The following is a 7,500-nucleotide window of genomic DNA, read 5'->3' as shown; positions in this document are numbered from 1 at the left end:
GTGTGTGTGTGTGTGTGTGTGTGTGTGTGTGTGTGTGTGTGTGTGTGTGTGTGTGTGTGTGTGTGTGTGTGTGTGTGTTCGTGTATGTGCGTGTAATACACACTGTACATACGTGACCTCCTGTATACACTGCCAACATCCCTCACCTTCGCTGACAACTCATTCCCTTGTTCTACCACCAACAGCAGGGCGCTCCAAACATGACAGATTGAACTGTGCAGAGAGAACCAACACCCTGACCCGATGACGCCAATATCAAGTGGGTTGTGATACGAAGAGTATCACACCTTTAGGCCACAAAACCATCAGACTCAAAAATATCAACCCCCACTTTTTTTTTTTTTTTTTTCTATTGCTAATACCATGAGGTGCCAAGATAAGAGGGAGGGAAGGGGTCGGAAGGGAGAGGAATAGGTGGGAGGGGTTTCTATGCCTATATGTTTTGGCTACCTCCCGTGTAAGGGGGAAAAACCTTTGGTATATGTATGGTATATGCATGCACCACTGCCACCACTTAAGTACCATTCGGATGCCGCCAGACGATTTTAACCGACCAACGAGAACCCTTCCTCTCCCCCTTCCCTTCCTTCCCTCCTCCCGGTCAAAGTGTGCTACGAAAACCTTCCTTGAAGGTAAGCTTGAACCTGTTGGATCAAAGATTTATCCAATTCTGTCAACATGTCAGCCAGCCGTGTGCAAGGGCCAGGTCTGCCATGTCATAGAATATTCACCTTTGACACAGGTGCCGCGTCCTCGCAACCTTGTGGCCAAGGTGCCGCGTCGCTAGGAAGCCCACAGAAGTGGACGGAATAGTAAAGGAACTTCATCAAGTAATAGGCTCCTGTGTGGAGGGAGTACTATAGGAGTGTGCAAGACAGAAATGATACAGAAATGAATACAGCTTCAGTCAGAATTCTTGAGTTAAATTATGTTTTTTTATACATAAACCAACGCATTTGTTACCGTCTAGTTGATGCCTTTTTTCACTACAACGACATATCCAATGGCAAATCCTATTTTTCATTTCATTTCATTTTTTCTTTCTTTTTTTTTTAGTGAAGTGCGCTCATCTTAACCTACTGACCTTTATACATACGTGGTGATCTTTAGAGACTTTGTTCTGGCCAACGAAGGGCTTTTTTTTCAATTAGATTGTGAGCCTCGGAGGAGAGAGTGACCTGAAAACCTTTAGCAGCCAGGTTCAAGTATCGGGCCAATGGAAAATTTTGTATATCCTCATTTCATAATATGAAACTACGACTCCTCATTCTTACACACACACACACACACACACACACACACACACACACACACACACACACACACACACACACACACACACACACACACACACACACACACACACAAAGATACATTCATACAAACTTAAAAAAGGAGAGAGAGAGAGAGAGAGAGAGAGAGAGAGAGAGAGAGAGAGAGAGAGAGAGAGAGAGAGAGAGAGAGAGAGAGAGAGAGAGAGAGAGAGAGAGAGAGAGAGAGAGAGAGAGAGAGAGAGAGAGAGAGAGAGAGAGAGAGAGAGAGAGAGAGAGAGAGAGAGAGAGGAAGAGAGGAGAGAGAGAGAGGAAGAGAGGAGAGAGAGAGAGCCTGAGAACCTTGCCCTCAGATGATAAGGACGCCCCGGCAGGATCGCCGCGCCGCCGCTGCCTCCACAACAGCGTCGTCGTCGCCGTCGTCGTCGTCGTCGTCGTCGTCGGCGGCGGCAATTAGACAGAGTACGGAAACAACTGTCGCCCGGGGCTTCGAGAACCGAGATTTATTCCCATTATGATCTGCCCTATTGATGAGGTGTGCTGCCACTCATTAATGGAGGCTCAGTTGGCGGCAGGAGAGGAGAGCGGAGGAGAGTGAAGAAAGAGACGGAGGGAAGGAGAGGAGAGTGGAGGGGGAGTGAAGAAATGGGAAGAGGGGAGGGGCGGTGAGAGGGGAAGAGAATGAAGAGGAGAGGGAAAATAAGGAGAGGGAATGGGAAGCAAGAGGAAAGGGAAGACAAAGCGAGGGGAAAAGTTAGGAGGGAAAGGGAAGGGGGGAGCGAGGGGAGGGAAGGGTGAGAGAAGAAGAGAAGTAAAGGGGAGAGTAGGAAAGTGGAAAGGAAAAGGAAGGGAAGGGAAAGGAAGGGAATAGGAGGAGAGAGGAAAGAGGAGGAAGGGGGGAAGGGGAGACGTGGAAAGGGGGAGAGGTGGAAAGGAGAGAGGGAGAGAGGGGAGAGGGGGGAGAGGTAAATTGGAACGGAGTGAGAGCAAGTGGCTGGATGCTACCTCCCAGGCCTACTTGCGTCGGAACGTGGGATTCATCAGACGATGCAGCACTCACCCCCTCTGCGCGGCGCAACAACGAAGATGGCCTAACCATCCACCCACCCCCATGTTGCCTACCAGCATGAATGTTTAGGTGTGTGTGTGTGTGTGTGTGTGTGTGTGTGTGTGTGTGTGTGTGTGTGTGTGTGTGTGTGTGTGTGTGTGTGTGTGTGTGTGTGTGTGTGTGTGTGTATGTGTGTGTGTGTGTGTGTGTGTGTGTGTGTGTGTGTGTGTGTGTGTGTGTGTGTGTGTGTGTGTGTGTGTGTGTGTGTGTGTGTGTGTGTGTGTGTGTGTGTGTACATACGAGTTTTCTTTTTTGTGTGTGTGTGTGTACATACGAGTTTTTTGTGTGTACATAAGTATATATGTATGTATGTATGTATGTATGTTTGTGTTATGTACATATGTATGTATGTTTGTATGTACATAAGTTTTTGTGTGTATGTACATATGTATCTGTGTATGCAAATATGTATGTATGTATGTTTATGTACATACGATTTTTTTTTGTGCACATATGTATGTATGTATGTGTGTCTATGTACATATGTATGTGTGTATTTATGTATGTATGTTTGTGTTTATGTACATATGTATGTATGTGTTTATGCACATATGCGTGTATGTATGTGTGTATATATGTATATATGTATGTGGGGTTACGACTTCACACATCTGTTTGATGGCTCGCCTGAATAGACTCGATGAATCAAGACTATTCACTGAACCATGCTATTCTCGTTGGGGGAAATATTCAGGATAAGTCCCATATCCTTCCTATGATCAAGCGTGGTACAATGGTAACGCCCTTGCTCTGTAGTGAGCAGTCACACATCCAACGATTCGAGTCCCAAAGGAGGAGCTTGTCGTATGTACTGCATGTGTAGGTGTATATATGTTATACACATATGCATGTTGCAGAAACCACAGGGAAAATAAAGTCGGAATACTAAACGTTTTCGTCTATTACGACATCCTCAGAGTCGCAATAGACGAAAACGTTTAGTATGCCGACTTTATTTTCCCTGTGGTTTCTGCAATATCAGTTAGTCACGCGTTACTGTGATTATTTTTGCACATATGTATGTATGCATGAAAATGTACTCAACAGCTGTCATCAGTGCTGATCAAGCGAAATGGCCGCCGTGCCGTTCCCGGCTCCACCGCCTTCCCAGAGCGCGGAAGCTGCAGGTCGGAGCCGCAGAGTGTGTCGTGTTTGACTTGGAGGCGTGTTAGTTGATTTAAACTTCAATACACTCAGTATTTTTCATTGGAGCCTTGGCTAGTTATACTTCGTACGTGCACAGAGTGAGGAAATAGTCTGTCTCTTCGACGTGCCAATGTGGAAGAGAGAAAGGGAGAGAAAGGGAGAGTGAGAGAAAGGAGGGAGAGAGAAAGGGACAGAGAAAGAGGTAGAAAGAGACAGAGTGAGAGTGAGTGCGAGAGAGAGAGAGAGAGAGAGAGAGAGAGAGAGAGAGAGAGAGAGAGAGAGAGAGAGAGAGAGAGAGAGAGAGAGAGAGAGAGAGAGAAGAGAAAGAGAGAGAGAAGAGAAAGAGAGAGAGAGAGGAGGGGGGTGCTGAAACCGAGAATGAGAAACCCAGAGAAAAGAAAGCGACAGAGGTAACCGTACAGTGTCCATGTAATTTCCTTAACTTTGAAACAAGTTGGAAAGACCAGGAAACCTGAGGGGGGGGTGGGGGGAGCGTTATTGGTGCTTTACCCAGATACCCCAGGCGCGGCGCGGCGCGGCCCGGCCCAGATGATGGACAAGAGCCTTCCTGGGTGCCAGAAGAGACCCAGAGGCGGCGACATAACTCATGACGTCATAAAAATAAAATTTCTTTAAGACCTCGATTTGCATCCAGGAATATTTTTTCAAACCCTCTTCCACTATTATTTACGATCTCTGGCGACCACCGGACGACTTTATTCAGCCGAGGAGACTCCACCCCACCACACCACACCTCACTCCCGTCACATACATACATACATATATCAAAGGCTTTTTCCCCCTTACACGGGAGGTAGCCAAAAAACAAAGGCATAAAAACTTCTCCCACCCATTCCATCCCCTACATACTCCACTCCCCTCTTCCCTCTTCCCTCCCTCTTATCTTGGCACAGCAAAATATAAATGAATAAATTAATTGACTAATGATAAGTTGATAAATAGATAAAGAGAAATAAATAGAAAAAATAGATAAAAAGATGTATAAGTAAATGAATTAATAGATAAATTAATTGATTTAGTCAATTCATTAATTGATAAAAAGAGAAATAAATCAGTTGATAAACGCAGGTGTAGCTTGCCAAATCCATACTGGGTTTTGAACAATCGACTGTCTCCGAAAGGACATGTTGGACGCGATACACGTCCTCACCCTTGAGAACCATCGCCTCCACTTCCAAAGGGAAACTGTGCATCCCCTCTTCCCTGACGGACCACCTGCACGTATGCGTGTGTGTGATTCATCATGGTCTTGGATCACGTGTTGGACTCGTGATCAACAGCTATTTACCTCCCGGAAGAGAGCTCAAAGCTCATATATGACCGATCTATGGGTAATGCTGTGACCTTACACGTACACTTACACCCAATTCCCCGCCCATGAGAGTTGGAGTAACAACTCGCAGCGCAGCAATACTGAAATTATTTCGGCCCTTGGCGGATTTCAAACTCGGACCGCTGTAGCAGCGGTTGCGAACGCTACCACTCTGCCGTCGCGTGCGCACGCGCGCGCGCGCGCGTGTGTGTGTGTGTGTGTGTGTGTGTGTGTGTGTGTGTGTGTGTGTGTGTGTGTGTGTGTGTGTGTGTGTGTGTGTGTGTGTGTGTGTGTGTGTGTGTACGTGCAAAAATATAATTTCTATTTTTCCGTTTTCTTCGATTTCTGTTAGGGACGACTTTAAAATACAATTTTTTTTTTTTCTTTTTTCTTTTTTTAGGACAAAAGATCATACTCGTCATGGCGTTGTGGCTACCATCATTTATCATGTGACATAGAATTTTGTCTTTCATTACTTTCCCTATCCGGTTTCCATATGCTGATTGCGGACCAGGTGCACTCCGCAGTCACTGCAACATTGGATCTTGCGGTCTTGCGGTCTCAGATAACTAATGACAATGTCACTCGAGGTGTGACTCTTTTCCTGGATCCAAGTAACGGTCAAAGTTACCATCAAACATTTTCAGTGACATACTGTACATACATATTTATACCAAATGCTTTTTCCCTCTTACACGGAGGGGTAGCCACAGTGCCTTGCTGTCTACCCTATCGTAAGCCCTTTCCAGATCAAAAAAACATCCTTACCTATTCCTATAGCTTTCTCACATATCTGTCTTACCACAAAAATCTGATCTATACCACCCCTAATTTGTAGCCAATCTATGAATGCCTGTTTCTTCTCTTCTTCACCCTTCAGTAAAGCTCAGTTCATAGAACTACGTCAGGAGCTTCAGCTTACAGATTGGGAGGAAAAAAAAAATTAAACGAAAGGCCTGTAGATCAGATGTGGGAAATATTTCAAAATACGCTCACTAAGATGATTCAAACTTACATTCCTTTTAAGGACAGACGTCCCCCAAATCAGGCTCGCCCAAAGTGGCTCGACAAAGAAACTGAAAAAAGTATTGCTAAAAAGAGACAGGCTTATAAGAAATATAAGTGCTCGGGTGCATCTAATGACTATGAAAGTTATGTATCAATACAGAGAGATTTAAAAAAGACAATAAGAAAAAGAAAACGACAATACGAAATGAACATCGCTGAGAAATCCAAAGAGAATCCCAAAGAATTCTATAGTTACATTAGAGATAAAAAGGTTGTTAGGAATCACATTGGTCCACTATTATCTGCTGACGGTCAACTTGAATATTCAAATGAAGGAATGTGTAATCTCTTAAACAATTATTTTAGCTCGGTATTCGTAAACGAAACACCTCAAAGTGAATTCCAAACTGAAACCTGTGAAAAGTCTGGGGTAAACTTACTCACTACGGTAAATATAACAAAAGAAACAATTAAAAGGTGTATAGACAAACTCAAAGTTAATAAAACACCAGGGCCTGACGGTTGGCATCCAAGAATCTTAAAGGAAATGAAAAATGAGATTGTTGTTCCATTAGAAATTATTTTCAAGAAATCCATCATATCCGGAGATGTCCCAAGAGAATGGAAGCTAGCTAACGTTACTCCCATATTCAAAAAAGGTGACAAAAAGAAACCAAATAACTATAGGCCTATTAGTTTGACTTCGATCGTAGGAAAAATAATGGAAACTATCATCAGAGATGCTATCGAATATCATTTAGAAAGTAACCGTTTGATAAATGATAGCCAACATGGTTTCAGACAAAAACGTTCTTGCGTGACTAACTTACTCGAATTCTACAACACAGTTGTCTCGAATTTTGACAAAAAAAAACAATATAGATTTAATATATCTAGACTTTGCAAAAGCTTTTGATACCGTCCCACACGAAAGACTTCTTACTAAATTAGCTTTGCATGGAATAAGTGGTAGCCTATTAGGTTGGACTAGTAATTGGTTGAAAGGTCAAAAACAGAGAGTTGTTTTAAATGGAAAAACTTCTGGATGGAAAAGTGTTGCAAGTGGAGTTCCTCAGGGTTCCGTTCTTGGGCCACTTCTATTCATAGTATATATAAATGATATAGACCATGGACTAAAATCTACTGTTTCCAAATTTGCTGATGATACAAAACTGTGCGGAGTGGCAAATGATCACTCAAACCAATTAGATATTCAAGAAGATTTAGATAAATTACAGCAATGGTCTGAAAAGTGGCTAATGAAATTTAACACAAGTAAATGCAAGGTAATGCACATAGGTAAAAATAACAGCAAGTACGATTACAAGTTATTTGGAAATTCGTTAACAAAAGTGGATAGTGAAAAAGATCTCGGCGTAATTATCAGTAACGACCTCAAATCATCCAAGCAGTGTATTTCAGCCTCTGAGAAAGCAAATAAGATTCTGGGATTGATTGCGCGATCTTTTGATTTCAAAAATCCATCACTCATTAACAAGCTATATAAATCGTTAGTTCGTCCACATTTGGAATATGCTGTTTCCGTATGGTCACCGAATCTCATTAAAGACATTGACAGGCTGGAAAAAGTACAACGGCGAGCCACAAAACTGATTCCAAATATCAAAAATAAA

The sequence above is a fragment of the Oratosquilla oratoria genome, chromosome 9 (assembly GCF_046742065.1).
Source record: "Oratosquilla oratoria isolate Oo_2021 chromosome 9, ASM4674206v1, whole genome shotgun sequence".
In the NCBI taxonomy this organism is placed as follows: Eukaryota; Metazoa; Arthropoda; class Malacostraca; order Stomatopoda; family Squillidae; genus Oratosquilla; species Oratosquilla oratoria.
This window is presented reverse-complemented; position numbering follows the sequence as displayed.